At 52.1% G+C, this 16539-nt stretch overlaps 1 protein-coding gene across 18 annotated transcripts in view; it reads right to left on the reverse strand.

Annotated features, from left to right (window-relative positions):
• The window catches only part of MICAL3 (microtubule associated monooxygenase, calponin and LIM domain containing 3), a 245086-nt gene that overhangs the window by 36816 nt on the left and 191731 nt on the right, over window positions 1-16539 (reverse strand). The gene's annotated exons all lie outside the window — the stretch shown is intronic.

Consider the following 16539-nt stretch of genomic DNA (forward strand, 5'->3'; position numbering starts at 1 on the left):
CGAGCTCTTCTGCAGAGCTGCTCACATCGTGGTTTATTGAATCGTGCTTAGATTTGTGGGAAACGCTGTTTGTCCACTGGAACATGGCAGGCAATGCTGGGCCCCACGACTGTACCCTCGGATCCAGCCAGGACTCAGAAGGGCTCAGACATCTTCTTAACACCATGTCCCTCCAGCTCCCCCATCGCCATCACTGCTCTTGCCAATGCACCTTGTGACCTCACATTCAGGCAACAGAGGCCCACTGGTCACAGGACATTGCATGTGGGTGAAGAGTCAGAGAGACCAGCTCAGACAAGAGCCTCCACCAGTGACCCGCTGAGGGATCTTAGGAATGTTACTCAACCTTGGGAGCTTCTTTCCTGACCTGCAACAGGGACAATCCCCATGCCCCTGGGTTATTAAGAGGAAGGAGTGAATTTCGGATCTCAATTCTAACACCACTGGGTCCTGTCCTCCCGTCCCATTTTTGACAAGTGCCCTTAAACGGAAAGGGAACTAAACGGGAGGCACAAAGCTTGGGGGACTCTATACATGTGGAATAAGAGCCAGGATTCCTCTCAGAGGGAAGAACAGAGTAAGAACTGTCACTTAAGGGAAAATAACTCCCCTTACCAGCTGACCAAGCAACTTCAAGGTAGAGACCAAATACACTCACAGGCGAGAGTGCCGCGTGCCAGGAACGCACAGGTGAAACGCTCTCTGCTCGGAGAGCCGCAGGCGGGTCCGGAGAGACGGTCCGGTCCGCATGGGAAATGCTCCGGGTGACGCACGAGTGTCAGGACTCACACACGCATGCGGGACCACAGGAGTCGTGAAAGGGGCACAGAGTCCACTCAGGGGGTCCCAAGAGAAGCCTCACTAGCTCTAAGGCAGGTGACAGCTTGAAAATGGGGTAACTGAAGTTCAGAGACAGCAAGTAAGCTGCCCAAGTCACCTGTGAGTGATCTGAATTCCAGGAGGACAGTGTCAGCTAAGGGCACTGGTGGGCTGTCCCAGCATCGTGCTCCCCTGCAGGGTCTTTGCACAATCTCCTCCCTCAGTTTTCAAGATGAAGGACCCAGAGCTTCACAGGGCAGAGCACCTAGCATCTGGAATGACATTCCTGTCCTCCTCCCAGGGTCACTTCTCTGGAGTTTCCACAGGCTCCGAGGAACGATGGGTCACCCAGCCCCAAGCCCAGAGTCTGGGACTTTGGTGGAGGTGGGGGGACGTCTTGTTGGCCACAACCAACAAGAAAGAAGCCAGGAATGCTCAGGCCATTCACGCATCAATCCCCACAGAAAGGGGATTGGGCCATGGGCCATGATAATTGGACTCTGTAAACAATGGGAAGATAGGGTCACTCACTGGTCAGGACCCCAGGCCCCTTGGCTCCTGCCACCCTCAGCGACCAGGGAGAGCAGGAAGTTGTTCCCTCAGCTCTAGGTCCCCAAAGGGAAGATGGCACCAAGTGGTACCCAAACTCACAACTGCCAGGATATGCCCAACGTTCCTAGGCCACAACCTCAAAATGCCATGAGATATTAAAGAAATCAACAAAAGCAGCAATCTTGATACTCTGTCCTGAGCAAAGAGCCACTTGTATAGATTAAGCAGATGGTGATGACACACTAGTATGTTGGAGAAAGTAACAGAGGCAACGGCCTCAGCAGTGGCTATAACGCCGTGACAAACACAGGACCACCCTCCCCCAGGCCCTTACTGTTTCGTCATCTATGGAGGAGCCCAGGAGAGCAGAGGCTGCAAGAGGGCAGATGTACACATGACGAAAGATGCCATTTGGAAAATCAGAGTAAACCAGTGGGGTCAGCCAGCTGGCAAAGACCCTCAGCCTCTCCACCTCACGTGCTTTTGGGACAGCAACATTCAGGGACTTTCCAGCTAAAAGTGGGGCAAAGATTTGGAATAACTTCCAGGCTGACTCTTTGCTAAGTCTGGGCAGGCGGATCTCAGGTCGCTGGAGGCCAATTCCAGCTCCCAGGATCTGGGTCACATCCTAAATAGGAAAAAGGCTCTGGGCCTGACCTCAGGGTTCTGTTTTGGAACAGTCACTGCCTGCACGAGCTCCGTACATCACCCTGAAAGACATATTTTCCTAATAGGACAACCTGTTCTCAGCTGATGTACTAAGGCCTTTATTTGTGTCTGTCTGACTCCTGGTGGGGTATGAGGGCTGTTGTCCCCAAGCAGTGGTGACAAAGCCCCAAGACCAGGTGGATACAGCAGCTGAAGACAATTTAGGACTTGGGGTGACTGTGAAGGGGTTACCTGAGAGACAGGACCCCAGGGCCTGTCTCCCATGCCATCTCCCTTTCCTCCTTTATAGCGGGAAGCCTGAGGGAAACCTGAAGGTCTGAAGGACTCAGTTAAGGCAGCAAATTGAGACCGTTTTATCCTATTTCCCATATCTCCTTGCAGGACAGACACTGGTCTATACATAGACATGGTCTTCCGACGTCCTACCTCTAGCCTGGCTCTGTGCTAGGTGCTCAGGTACAGTGGATAAAGCAGGCAAAGTCCTTGCATTCGAAGACTCCAGGTGTCACTCACCTGTCAGGATAGCCCCGTGGGTCAGGTGTCAACAGTGGCTGTGCCTCAACAAGAAAGGGCCCTGCAATTCGAAATGACTGGTACCCCGGGAGGAGGAAAGGTTTTCTCTCTTATTGAAAGCTACAGATGAGTTCCCTGGTGGCCTAGCAGTTAAGGACTCAGCATTGTCACTGCTGTGGTGCAGGTTCGACCCCAGGCCCGGGAACATCTGCATGCCAAGGATTTTTGCTGTGGGAGATCAGGGTCGGTTCAGATGCCCTCCTCATATGCCTGCCCATTAAAGAAAGCACCAAGCCATGGACAAGGTCTGAGTGACAAGGTTACAGGAAAGAGTTAAAAAAGATGAAAACTCCGGGAGAAAGACTCACCAGACCCATAATGAGACTCACCACACCGCCAGAGACTCATGCTGGCCCTTCACTGCCCTGGGAAACGGCCACAGAATCACACTGGGGAGAGGGTGCCCTCCACGGCACCCAGTCCTCTCAGGGGTCTAAGGGGGTCTGTGTTGCAGGAACCACAGAGCTGTTCCACCTTCCTGTGCCTCCTTACCCACTGGGGACACAGAGGAAACCTGGGGCCGTGGTGGCCACTCGAGAGCAGAATCGTCATCCAGCCTAGATGGTTTTCTCCCTGGGGCATAGCCTATGGGATGTACCCACTGCAGCTGGGCCCTGTGACATGAGCTGGGCTGTTGTACCCCAGTAAGATTTGGCCTGGGGACCAGCCCACTTCCCCACCTCACGTTGAGCTCATCACCCCATGACTTGCTTAGTGGCCTGAGAAGCGGGTGGGCCACATGCCATGCATGAGTGCCACCGTGGCCTCTATTTCTGCAACAGTGCAAGGGACTGAGGACTTCATCACTGCTCCAGTCAAGCTGGGCAGTGGGATGTGGTGTCTGTGGCAGGAGGAGGAACCCAGTCTAGGGAGGACAGGTTTCCTGGGGCTGTTAAAAGGCCCTGCAGCTTATAAATCAGTTTCGCAAAGGCCTTTCTTTGCTTATCAGAAGTCGCCTGGGACCACCAACCTGGGCGCCCCCCACCCCCACTGCCCCACCCCGAGCCCCTTGGTTCACATTCTTATGCCTGTCCTGGAGCCTTCTTATTCTAAGAGGGGCAGCATGCTCTGCAAGTGCTGCAGCTCAGCATGAAAAGGGGCCACAGGAAGACATTTCCATGCCTTGCATGGCAAGGGGACCCCTGCCCTGCGCATCGACCCTCCAGCAGACTCACAGTGTCCGATACTTCTTGGCTTGTGAGGTGGATGATGAAGGAATGAACCTTCACGGGGTGCCATGACGACCTACTGCATGTGCCGGCCACCGCAGGCACTCCTGTTCCCATGATCAGGGAGGCTTCGGAGGTCCAAAGCCTCCAAGGAGCAGCTCCAAAACGGCAGCCGGGCTGTGTTGCTCTACACCTGCGCCGTGTCACTCTGCACGTGGATAGTGTTACCCTACACCCAGGCAGTGTTACTCTGTGTCCAGTGCTCCTTCCTCTCAACCACGTGGGGTGGGACGGTTAACTGCCCCATACCTACCAACTATTTACTCTTCATGTGGGGCAAAAGCATTTTCATGTAGGCACAGAGAACAGTAGTCACTTGGACTCAAGGGGGCGATACTGAATTACCGAGAGCTAGGAAACAACAGAGAGACCAAGGAGGGGTGAACCAGTGGGGACAAAGCACAACTGTACTAGGAACCCACCCAGGTGGGAGGGACATCATGCAGCCCGGGGAGCCGTCTCAGGAAGGCCGAGGGGCTCCCCCATCTGCAGGATCCCAGGGAACCTTGGCTTCTAAGTTAGCTTCCTAACGTTAAATTGTTTCTGCTATTACTATTGATGCCTTTCTGGCAGATGGACATCCCAGCACACAGCACTCTATCTGGCCAAAGCAGAGAGGTTTCTTGAAGGCATATTACCATCTCTCCATTAAAAAAATCTTACCAGGCCACTGCGTAGCTCTCCTGATAATGTATTTTTCATGTGTTGCAGTATCTCTCAGATATTCGACTCCACCCTGGGTCACCCTACAGAAAAGCCACTCTTCGGTGTGTGGAAGTTGGGGGCTTATACAAGCACTGGGGTTTGGCTGTTCTTCTCCTGAATTCCTTAAGAGCTGAGTTCTAGCTAAAATTCTGTCTCTCCCTATCTGGCTGCCCACCTCCACGCAGCTGATATGAAGTCTCAGAAGGGGCATGTTGCACAGGGCTGGAGCTCAGTGCTCCACCATGGCCCACAGGTGCGGCTCACAGACCAGGAGGTTCAATTAGTTAAATGTAAGTGATCTGTCAACCAACCCACTCATGAGGCTAATCTCTGAAATGTTAAGATGCAGGTGAAGAGAAGGGTGGCGGAACAGTAAGCCAGGCCCATCCTAGTGGGCGCCCCTCTGCTCGTCTCAAGGGCTTGAGTGCCTTCTTATCACACCATCTCTCCCCTGAACAACCCCAAACCAGAGGCTCCAATGGGAGGGGTCACCCAGTCATCTGTGCTTGGTGCCTGTCTGGTATTAGAGTAGGTGTTCAATAAAGTTTTGAGTGGGGAGTTCCCATTGTGGCTCAGTGGAAATGAATCCAACTAATATCCATGAGGATGCGGGTTTGATCCCTGGCCTTGCTCAGTGGATTAGGGATCTGGCATTGTCATGAGCTGTGCTGTAGGTTGCAGACAAGGCTCAGATCCTGTGTTGCTGTGGCTGTGGCTATGGCTGGCAGCTGCAGCTCTGATTCAATCCCTAACCTGGGAACTTCCATGTGCCATAGGTGTGGCCCTAAAAAAGACCAAAAAAAAAAAAAAAAAAAAAAAATGGAAACAAAAAACCCCCAGTAATCTTTTGTTCCTACTACCTGCCCTTTGTTGCGAAACTCCTACATATTCTAGCTCCCATTCGCTTCTTCAGAGCAGTTTTCTCAGGGTCATCTGAGGTACTGCCTCTGGGGCTTATGTCCTCAGTTCTGTCCACCAAATAACACACAACTCTCAACTTATAGGTTGTGCATAGTTTTCAGTCGACAAACAATGTGGTCTCAGTTTCCTCCCTGTGACACAGAACAATGAAAGCAGCTGTGTCTCTCCAAGAGTACCATGCTGTTCCTGGCCCCCAGAACAGACAGAATGCCACCTCTGTGAGGACAGTAGCTGTTCCCTTAGGAATTTCCCTAAGAGAAATTCCTGTGAAAATACCCATGTCTTAGAAGCCTCCTCTCTGAAAAGAGACCACCTCAAATGACCTGATGTCCTAAAAGAAGGACTTCATAGTGGAGAGCAGCTGAGCTCCAGGGAGCAGCTTCCTTGCTGGAAGACGAGGCCCAGCGTGAGTGAGTGAAGGGGAGGGAGAAGGGCAGAGAGGGCCCATGCTCCACTCGCCAGGTGCTGTAAGACGGAAGGTCTCCCCCTAGATGCCGGGTTGAAAGGCCACTCCTTCTGCCTGGTGGCACTTCAGTCCAGTGCGCCAAGCTGGCTGCGAAGGGTTCTCACGGGCCAGCTGCACCGCCCCAGCGCAGGCTTGGTTTCTGCGCCATGGAAAGTGATTTCTGACATCTTGGGGCTCTGCCCATAATCACACTATCAAAAGGCACAAACCCACCTCCCAAAGAAAGGCTCTCGGTTATGGGCTCCTGTTAAAGATACAAAATCTCACACACAGCATTCCCTTAGCTAGCCGAAGATGTATCTTTAGAAAGGCGCTAAGTTCACCTCCAGCAATGCCCCAGCTACCACCTGCAACATACGTTTGTCCCGGTAACACTGAACTTGCATCTGTTACCTGGTCCCTGAGACCTTCGTGGAAAAGAAGTGTTAGTGCCAGGGTGACAAAGGAAGAGTGTAGAGCCCTTTCTGGTGACTAGCTGGGTCCCCCAGCCCCCTGGTCACCCATAAAGCACCTGTCCTGGCACTGACTCCCAAAGAGAAAACCAGATGTGAGGGGGCACGGAAGCCCCTGGGAGACAACGGTGTGGGTCAAACTGAATGTCCTCAGGACCATGGGTTGTAACCCTAGCTCTCCTTAAGATCAGCTATCATCCTGCTCAGTCCTCTGACTCTTAACTTAGGTGTTGAAATTCAGCTTAATGTTAACAAATGATTGTATTTCTTTCATTACTATGGTGAAGAGCCCCTGGGGTGTCTTGGAGCTAGGAGATGACCTCACAGCCTATCCATGCAGGCTGAGGGAAAAGCAAGGCCAAATTTAGCCAAACCCTACAGAGATTCAACATGCTGTCTGGGCCAACTCCCCGAGGCCACTGTCTCGGGACCAGACGCAGCAAGCCCTTCTTACTGTTCTGTTTCCCAAATCTCTGCCGCTGGGAACACATCCCAGTGGGACGTCCTGCCCTAACCACAGAGGATGCACAGGCCGGCGGGGAGGTCACCACCCAGTTAGCAGAATAACCCTAACCTACGCTCATTCTGATTATTCCAGCATTCTATGCCATCTCCACCAATGATGACCATAGTTTATATTTCTGCAATAAAGCTACGCATCTTAGTTTATCTGCTCTTTGTAGCAACCTTATGAAGTAGAGAGGAGCGGGGAGCATTTCCCCCCCATTTTATAATTTTATTAGATGGGGAACTGAGGCTCAGAAAGATTCATGATGGAAAACAGCCAAGGATAACAGGTGCAGAACAAGAACTCAAATTGGCATCTTCTCTCTCAGGGTCTACACTTGCTCCATTTAGACCCAGCTCTGTTTTCTGAGGCTGTGGTCAACACAGAAGGATAAGCTTTGTGGGGTGAGGGTAGTTCACTGTGGTGCAGGAAAAGTACCCCTAAATCCTGTTCTCATGTCCTAAAAGCACCCAAAAGCACACACAACATTACTGCAGGTGCCTACGTGTAAACAAGCATTGCGCGCTGGGGAGCATGTGCCCATGTTGTAGCAGACTGAGCCCACTGCTGTTCAGTGGACCCCACCACTTCCGTTTTTCTCACGCACTCTTTCCTGGGCTCCTAGGGGAACAATAACATTGAGGCCATGTCCTCTCTTTTCCTGACTTTAGTCTAGACTGGTGGCTGTCAATCATGTGATTTTTTTCCCCCCTCAGACAGTGTCAGGAGACATTTTCAGCTGTCACGCTCAGAGAAGGGGGTGTACTGATGTTGGACAGGGAGGGGCAGGGACACTGCAAAAAGCTGACAACGCACAGGAAGATTCATCTGCCCGAACACCAACAGTGGTGAGCCCAGGAGCCCTGCACCACCTCTCACTGAGCAGGCCAGCCAAGCCACCAGACCCCGGACTGCTGTCTGACAGACAAGGCTGGTACGACAGAGCAGCAGTCTACATCTCTGCCGCCAGAGGGAGGTATGTGGGTGCAGGCACAGGGACCACAGGACGACCACGCCAAGCAAGCGGCTCCCAGCTGGTGCAAAAGGGAAGCCCAGGACAGAGCCCGCAGACGGGGTGACATGCCTTAGGTGCACGTGCCAGTCTCGGCCCTTCCCCGTCCTCTGGGACAGCTGCCCTCAGGAAGACTCTGCTTGTTCCCCGCCACTGGGTGTCAGTCTGACTCCAGGCTGGCACGGGGACTCCAGAAACCGGGTGCTGAACCAACAGGCACACGCTCACCAAATTCAAGGAGAAAACCAGACTTGAATACACCATGTGGGAAAACACGATCTCTTTCTCTGTGTCCCCAAATCTTCTTTCTCCATTTCCCAAAAACATCCTTTCTATGAGGGTGCAGGGCCCGTTGTGACACGCCTTCCCAGGGCTGTGTGTACACATGCCCAGGCCGCCTGTGCGTTTCTGTGCCAATCAGGGTTTATCCAACAGGGTAAAACCAAAACTGCTCATCGCAGTGACAGACTTAAGTGTCATTCTACATGAGTGGAGCCCAAAGTGGCCCAAACATGGACAAGTGAGAGTTTCCATGTCTCTGTCTCAGGTGATTCTGCTCAAACTGTCAAGACAAGAAGGGGCAGACCTTTGTCTGCTCCTCTCCCCAAACCAGCCCCACCTCAGCTGGACAGGCAGCTACTTCAGGACTGAATGGCAGCTATAAAAGCAGTAAGAGAATGAAATGTCAGCTCAACCGTCATGGGTGCCTTTGAAAGAAATATAGTAAAACGAGAGTGTAGAGAAAGATTTACGAAGTCAGAAGTAGCTACACTGAGGCCTGGAGAGTAACACCGAAGATACCCCTGAACACAACCCCATGCCCTCAGCTCTGGCAGGCAGGTGCCACATGGGTGGGGAGACACACAGGAAAGGGCCATTCTAGGCTTATTCTTTTGGGGGTGAGGGGCTATGCTTGTGGCATGTGGAAGCTCCCGGGCAAAGGACTGAACTCGGGCCACAGCAATGACCCAAGCTATTGCAGTGACAATGCCAGATCCCCACATTGCTGAGCCACCAGGGAACTCCTAGGCTTTTTCTTAAGACAAGTTTAGGCTTGATTTCATATGAATTGAATCAAAAAGAGAGTGGAGGGGTTCCCATTGTGGCTCAGCTATGATGAACCCGACCAGGATCCATGAGGACGAGGGTTCAATCCCTGGCCTCTCTCAGTGGGTTGGGGATCTGGTGTTGCCATGAGCTGTGGTGTAGGTCACAGATGTGGCTCAGACCCTGCGTTGCTGTGGTTGTGGCGTAGACCAGCAGCTGCAGCTGTGATTCGACCCCTAGCCTGGGAACCTCCATATGCTGCATATGTGGCCCTAAAAAGCAAAGAGAGTTGATATGAGGGAAATGAAAAAGGGTCCAGTTCACAGTATCCACAGTCAATTCAATGTCATTATTCTCGCCTTTGGTTTCTTCCAATTTTCCCCTTCACTTACCGGGGATGAAACCTTTGCTCTTGAATCTACCTCCTTTGCAAAGGCCACTGCTAGAAAACTGGGGACATGTATTTCCTGGGAATAATCAAACCCTTGCTCACTGATTACACAGGACATTTGTGTGCATTTTTAAAAAGTCATCATTTGTGGAGCTGACACGGCACTCTTCCCCCTGCCCCAGTGTGGATGAGCTGAGGCCAGAAAACAGAGGAGGGACGTGGAGGGCATGACGCCCCAGGGCTCACATACAGACTCTACCTGGCACCACCCTGGTGAGTTACATGCCCTTGACTCAGCCCCCCTGAGGTCCTCATCCGCAAAATAACTTCTCCAAAGCCCAGGGTGAGGAACGGACAAGCAATGTGTACACCCAAGGCATCTGGGCAGTGCTTGGGATAAGTGCTCTGTGTTGGCTGTATCATCATAGGTCTTCCCGATCTGTTCTCTATGAGTCAGTGTGACCACAGCTACGATGGCAAATTAACTGATATAATTACTTGGGGGGAATGACAGAAGGAACTCACTTTGAGGTTTGCTCCCCTTTTGTATCTGAGGGAGACTTCAGCAAGCACAGGGCCTTGGCGTGGTGTCTGCAGCCGAAGGGAGCACAGCCATCAGCTGTCAGCAGCCACAGCGAAGGCAGCAAGGCTCGGGCCCTTCTTGCCTGCGGCCAGTCCATCCTCGTCACCCCAGGGCCCAGGGTCGCCTGCTTCCCTGCACCCCAGTCCCAGTGTCACTGGGCCTCCAGCGATGCTGACCCCCTAAGAAAGGTGGGCACACTCAAGGCAGGGAGGGAGCTGGCTTGGAGTAACTCACATCAGGCTGAACTCAGGGAGAATGTTTACTTTCTTTTTTGTCTTTTTTCTAGGGCCACACCCACGACACATGGAGGTTCCCAGGCTAGGTGTTGAATCACAGTTGTAGTCGCTGGCCTATGCCACAGCCACATCAATGCCAGATCCGAGCCACGTCTGTGATCTACACGACAGCTCATGGCAACGCTGGCTCCTTAACCTACTGAGCAAGGCCAGGGATCAAACCTGCAACCTCATGGTTCCTAGTCGGATTCATTTCCGCTGTGCCATGACGGGAACTCCGAGAATGTTTACTTTCAAAGGAAGACCCTTCTAACCAGAAAAGTCTGTGGCTGGTGAGGCGGTGGGAGGGAAACCTGGTCTTTCTAGATCCTGACTCAGTTCTAGAAAATGGAAATAAGAATAAACAGGCTGTTTCAACTGCACTGCAATCAGCACCAGCTCTTCTCCTTCAGCACCAGGCTGAGTGTCTTACAGACTCTCTTCCCCAGGTCCAGCATGAGGCCACCTAATCGCACTCTCTAGGGTTGACCTCTGAGTAGCTGCCAAGGCCAGGAGGATCACCCTCTCTGGAACCCATTTTCACGCCTGCCCGGCTTTATCACCTTGAAAGAACAGAACGGAAAGCAAACATATGTATTCAGGCATCTTGTCTATTTGGGGCCCACATCCTTCTGGTGCTCCAGGGACCCTCAGTGGGGCCGGCCTTTCGCAGTGAGCTGGCTGCGACCCAAGGTACAGGGAAGGCAGCTTTGGAACCTCAGAGATTCTGTGGTCTGAGTGTAGGGCCCTAAGCCCTTCTGGTAACCAGGGCTTCCTTAATATAAAGTGACTACCAAAGACCTATAATCGCAGGCAAGGACATTATGTAACAGCAGTGATACAGTGGGAATAGCATTGGTATTTTACAGAGGTACAGAAGAGGAACTCGATCACTTAATACACATATTAGGGACAATTTCATGCGATTAATATATAACCACAGTGAGCGGGTAAGTACAGAGACAGAGGTAAAGAACACAGAAGAGGCAACACAAGCTCTGACCCAACTGTAAGGATTTTTCCAGTAATCACCAGCGTGGCCCCAGGAGCCTGTTCTAAGTTGGCAGAGCTGGGGCCCTGGACCCCTTTCTGTTGAAAGGCACCTGCCCTTGATGCCAACCTGAGTGGTGGACACTTTCAAGGGCAAGGCTGGATTTGCTTGGCTCGAGTTAAGGTTTAGGCATGGGCGGTGACTCAACTGCTCACCCACTATCCTTCCCGGAGGCCCATTAAAATGCCTCAGGGACATTCAGAAAACATTCGTAACTTCTGCAAAGCCACACGGAAGTGTGGCTGGTGAACCTGGAAGTACGGAGGCAGCCCACAAAGTGGGGGGGGGGGACAGGGCAGCTGGGGAGGAGAGCGCCACCCTGGCACACATGGCTGAAACAGCCTGCCCTCCCTACAGGTCCTTGCAGCTGATCTGCATGCTGGCACCTGTCCGCTGGTTGGCTGGCCTAACGTGTAAGGTGAGGCCGGCTCTGGAGCCTCCAAGAGGCTTCCTGAACCCCTCTGCCTGGCTGTCACACGTGAGAAAGGCCCAGCACTACTTCTCTTCCTTTTGTACCTCAAGGGACCCTGTCCCTGTCAGTCTGAAATGGAGGGCAGCTGTCCCACTGCTTTCCTTCCCCAGCTGCTCCCCAGGATCCTTGAGGAGTTTGTAACAGGCAAACAGCCAGAAACTTGAGGAAAAAAAGAGACTGGGCATCAAGAAGTTTCAGAAAGAAACTGAATTGCAAAGGGAATTCTCTAGGGTCTCCCAATGAGTGTCACCCTCCAGTTGGCTGCTTCAGAATGTTGTTATAAACACCAGCATTGTTATAAATCCCTCTACTGCACCCAATAACCTGACTCTGAAGGAAGCAGTGATAGCATCTCAGCAGAGCTGGAAGCCACACAGGGACCCAGGGGCTGCTTTGGGGGGTGGGGTGTGGAGATGATCCTCTCCAGTACAGCGGACACAGACTGAGTGCCTTTTTGGGGCCCAATGTAGCACCAAGGCTGGCCTGTAACTCTGTGGTCGGCACGTGGATTGGCACCAGAGGCCCTGTGGCCGACGTCACAGCATGTATGGAAAGTGGTAGGCCCAGCCCTCCAGGCCTGAGCAGCCAAGCAGAACTGGGTACCCTGGCTCTGTGTCCAGGTCACAGAAAGAGACGGAGCTGGAAGGACAGGTCACTGCACCCCAGGCAACGGCCTCAAGGCAGAGGAGAAGCACCTCACTGTTCCCAGGCCCCAGGCAGACCCGGGCTCAGGGTGCTCTTTCTGTCCCTCCACCTGCTCTGGTCCCCAGGCCTTCAGACGGCCTGATGGCATGGAAGGACAAGCACAGCCTCTTCCACACTCTTGTCTACCTACAGCTGCTTACACAGCACAATGTCTTCCATCATGCCACCCCCAAACAGGGGCCCCTCCATTAATGGGAACCTGTATTTTAGCTATAAACACCCCGTTTCCCCATTTTAATACACCTATATTCTTTTGACCCCAGGCCAGGAGTGATATAGTCCTGAAGCACACTGGTTTCAAGCCCACTCCCAAGACCTGCCTGAGCAACCCCTTCCCACCCTCCAATCAGGAAAAGGGGGAAGAAAAGAAATACTCAGAAACCTGAAGATTGTTTGGAATTTATTCTCTTAAATAAGAATGGTAACACTTGTTTAAAAAAAAAAAAATTAAAAGCACAACACCTTAGTTTCACAGTAACGGAAAAACAGTTACACAATTAAATAAAAAACAACTCACAAAGAAACACACCATAACTCACAACAGCAGAAGTTAAAAACAAGGGCAAACATGAGGTTTTATGGAAGGAAAGCCAGAGGTGGACAGGCGAGGCGTTCCTGGCACAATGCTGGCCTCTCTGTAACCACTGCCAGGGACCTGCTGGCTGCCTGCCCCCCGCCTCTACCCTCGGCTCAACAGCCCAGGGAAAGAGGGGTGCAGAACCCCTTAATTCACTGCTCAGGCCTGCCTGAAGCCCCTTTCAGGAGAGAATAAGTGTCCCACTGTCCTACAGACACACTGAACACCCAGAGACAGCAGGAAGCTGCAGTAACGGACCCTGGGAAAGCCACACACATACCTCAAAGTGAAGTGGTTTTCTGGGATCCATGACCAAGAGCCCTGGTTCCCTGTCTGTCTAAGTCACCTTTCTGGGGTTGGGGGTGTGCCCTGCTCATTTTCTGAGACCCTCAACCCCGAAGTCTCCACCTCCACCAAGGTGCCTGGCTGCTCTGCTGCCTCCAAAGCCCACAGAACATTAAGCCAGGTCAGTGGCACAGTTCCCCAGTGTAAACGCTCTTTTGGAGCCCAGAACCAAGAACAAGAAGCTTTAGAAAAAGCTTCACTAGTATTATTACTTAGGGCACAATACATGAATATGTATATTTGATGCTAAACCTGTAAAAATACATATGTGTACACACACATCACCAGCTACTGGGACTCTTGGAGGAGGATCGAAGAGGTAAGATGGAATCAGAATTCTCTTTGTTTTACTAACACGTTTTCCAGAAATGCCTGTAAGGGAAGAGGGCTTGGGAAGCAGTGGGAAGACCTCCTAACTTCCTCTGGACGACAGGAGCCCAGGATCGGAAGGAATTCCTTGTTCTGTGAGGCTATCCCAGCTGGTGTGGGAAATGCTTACATTTCCTAATGGCTCATTCAGCACTCAAACTTGGGAACCGAAGGGTGATCATGCAAGGGTGTCTGGGACAGGGGGCAGGTACCTGCCACAGCTAGGCAGCCTTTTAAGTTAAGATCATCTTTCCCTAAGTTGACAGACTACGTTTCTCCCATCCCATCTCTGTCACTTGAACTGGAAGAAAAGCTCGCCCGTTCCCTATGAAACCCCAGGCCTGTACACTCCATCTCTGGTTATCCACCTCCTGAGCTGTGAAGGGTATTCCTCTAGATGAAAAGAGGATCTAAATACCTGCAATGGAGGGTCTTATACTCAAGGGGAAAATATCCCATTTGGGGGTTTTCTTTCTCAGTCTGTTATTGTCCAAATGTTTCCTAAACTCAGGGCAGGTACTATGAGGCCACGGTAAGAAATCTGTGCCAGGTCCACTGATCTGCAAGCAGCTTGGAAACAAAGCATGTACCGACTCTGAGAACAGGAAAGGGGGTTTCCATATTAAAAGCACATGACAAACACAGACACCAGGCAGCAGCTGCAGACCGGGCTTCCAGAGACAGATGATGCTGGACTAGGTGCTTCTAACTTGTGGGCTGTGTTTGGTTTTTGGCAACAGCAGTAATTTTGATAAGAGAAAAAAAGGATGTAAGAGAGAAGGAGGAAATGCCACAAAATAAAGGGGGGTGGTGAGGCACAGAGCAAAAGGCATGCAGCATGCAGCGCCAACCACGGCCATGGTCCTCCAGCCCCAGCTCCTGGGGCGGCCCTTGCACGTGCAGATGCTGAGGGGACGTGTGCAGCCACTGCTAGCACCACACCCATCCTGGAGCCCTCAGACACCTGAGTTCTTTGGAAAGCTCTCCACAAGAAGTTCCAGCTAAACAACCAAAGCTTTTTGTTTGGGATTTAAAGGCGAACCAGAAATTGATTTCATGCCAACTATGAAACACCCATGGCCTGCTCCTTTTCTATGGAGGGAAAGTGCCGGTGCTGGGGGCATATCTACATACAGGCTGTGGTTTCCAAAAGCTGAGGTCTCCAGGGGCAGGCACTAACTGTACCCAGAGGTCCTAGGCTCCAGCCTCCACTGCCCACAGGGCACCTCTAACTGGGGATCACATCTAGAACCCCTCATGCTATGATGGGGCGTCACCTTCAGGATCAGGACGGCCCTGAGGATTTTAGTGCTGCCTTGGTCATGATTGCGTCACCACATCTCAGCTCTCCTCTCCTCTCTCTGCTTCAAGGAAAGCCCTTCTCTATGGAGCCCTCAATCCTCAAGTCCTGAAGGCCAACACCCACTCTGCTCTCAACACAGACAGCAAGATAGCAAACTGAGCCTGACCAGGGGGACAACTGCACCAGATCCATCTCCTCAGGACTGGGCAGCACCTGACATTCACAAAGAAAGAGGGTGTCCAGTTGTTTGCCAAGTACCCAGGGGGTGCTGCTCAAGGCGCGAGCCAACGCCTCTGTGTAGCCCCTCTGGTTATTTCACTGCCAGCTCCCCCGCTGTGAGGGCTGTCAGCACTTCTTGAGAAAGACAGGTTCTAAAGGGGTTCACCAAGTCATTCATGGCTTGAAGGTGGTTATGAAACGTTGGTCTAACCTGCAGGACACTTAAAAAACTGATCATATCAGATCATATCAGGGCACACGTAGCAGGAGAAGCTGTGTTTACCTATCTTCCGATCACTGCACTGGGGACCCCGCCCCTGCCTCTGGGCACATCCTTCTGCCCCAGAACAGCACCATGAGCCCTGCACTAGCTCTGAAGCCCAGAGAAGGCAGTAACTCTGCGCACCTCCCATTTGAAGGCTGTGTGAACAACTCCTCTCTTTTCCCATTTTGGAAATTCCACTACCAACTCCCTCCTCATAGTTTCTGGCCTTAGCTGATAACTTTGGTTTCCTTATGGTGATTTCCATGAGTTTGTAAATGGCTGCTTGAAATCTATTTGCTCTGAATGGGAGGAAACTTGTGACAAGTGGAAACACGGCCCAGATGACGGTCTCTCCCACTGGCCATAGCGGCCCTAGGCCAGTCTGGGGCTGTGCAGGGCGTCAGGACCACCCAGAGGCTGTGGACTGCACACACCTCACAGGCTGGTTTGGCAGAAAGTAGAAAGAGGCAATTTTAACAGAAAAAGACCACAATATTTTACAACAAGCCTGGTGCCCATGAGCCCTTCTTTCTCTGACCCTCCAAAACCAGGATAAATGTATTTTTAGAGGTAGGGGTGGTGGCACTCACCTCCTGATACAGGTTAGTGAAAGTGGGACAAATTCATCAGAAGTTCAAATGTCCCGAAATGACAAGGATAGGCATGGCCTTCAGTGCTTACAGGTGAGATGGGAGTGCAGTGCCAGCTCACCCAGGCACCTGAGCAGGGACGAGCACGGAGGATATCCAGTTCAGGGGGACACACATTCAGACCTGAGCCTTCTCACAATTCCATGCTCTGTCCAAGGAGCCCACAACAAGGGCCTATAGGAAGGCCCTGCTACCCTGGGCCTCAATTGGGTCACTGCTAAAAGCAGTAGGTTCTGAACTGTTTCCTAGATATGCCTAGGCCAAACCCTGTCCAAGGTGTTTGATGGATGTGGGCAGAACCCTGGGCTCCAGCAATGAAACTGTGAAACTCTAAACAGACGGTACCGATGCTTGGGGGATGCTGCTTACCAGAAGGCATCC

Source organism: Sus scrofa, chromosome 5 (genome assembly GCF_000003025.6).
Source record: "Sus scrofa isolate TJ Tabasco breed Duroc chromosome 5, Sscrofa11.1, whole genome shotgun sequence".
In the NCBI taxonomy this organism is placed as follows: domain Eukaryota; kingdom Metazoa; phylum Chordata; class Mammalia; order Artiodactyla; family Suidae; genus Sus; species Sus scrofa.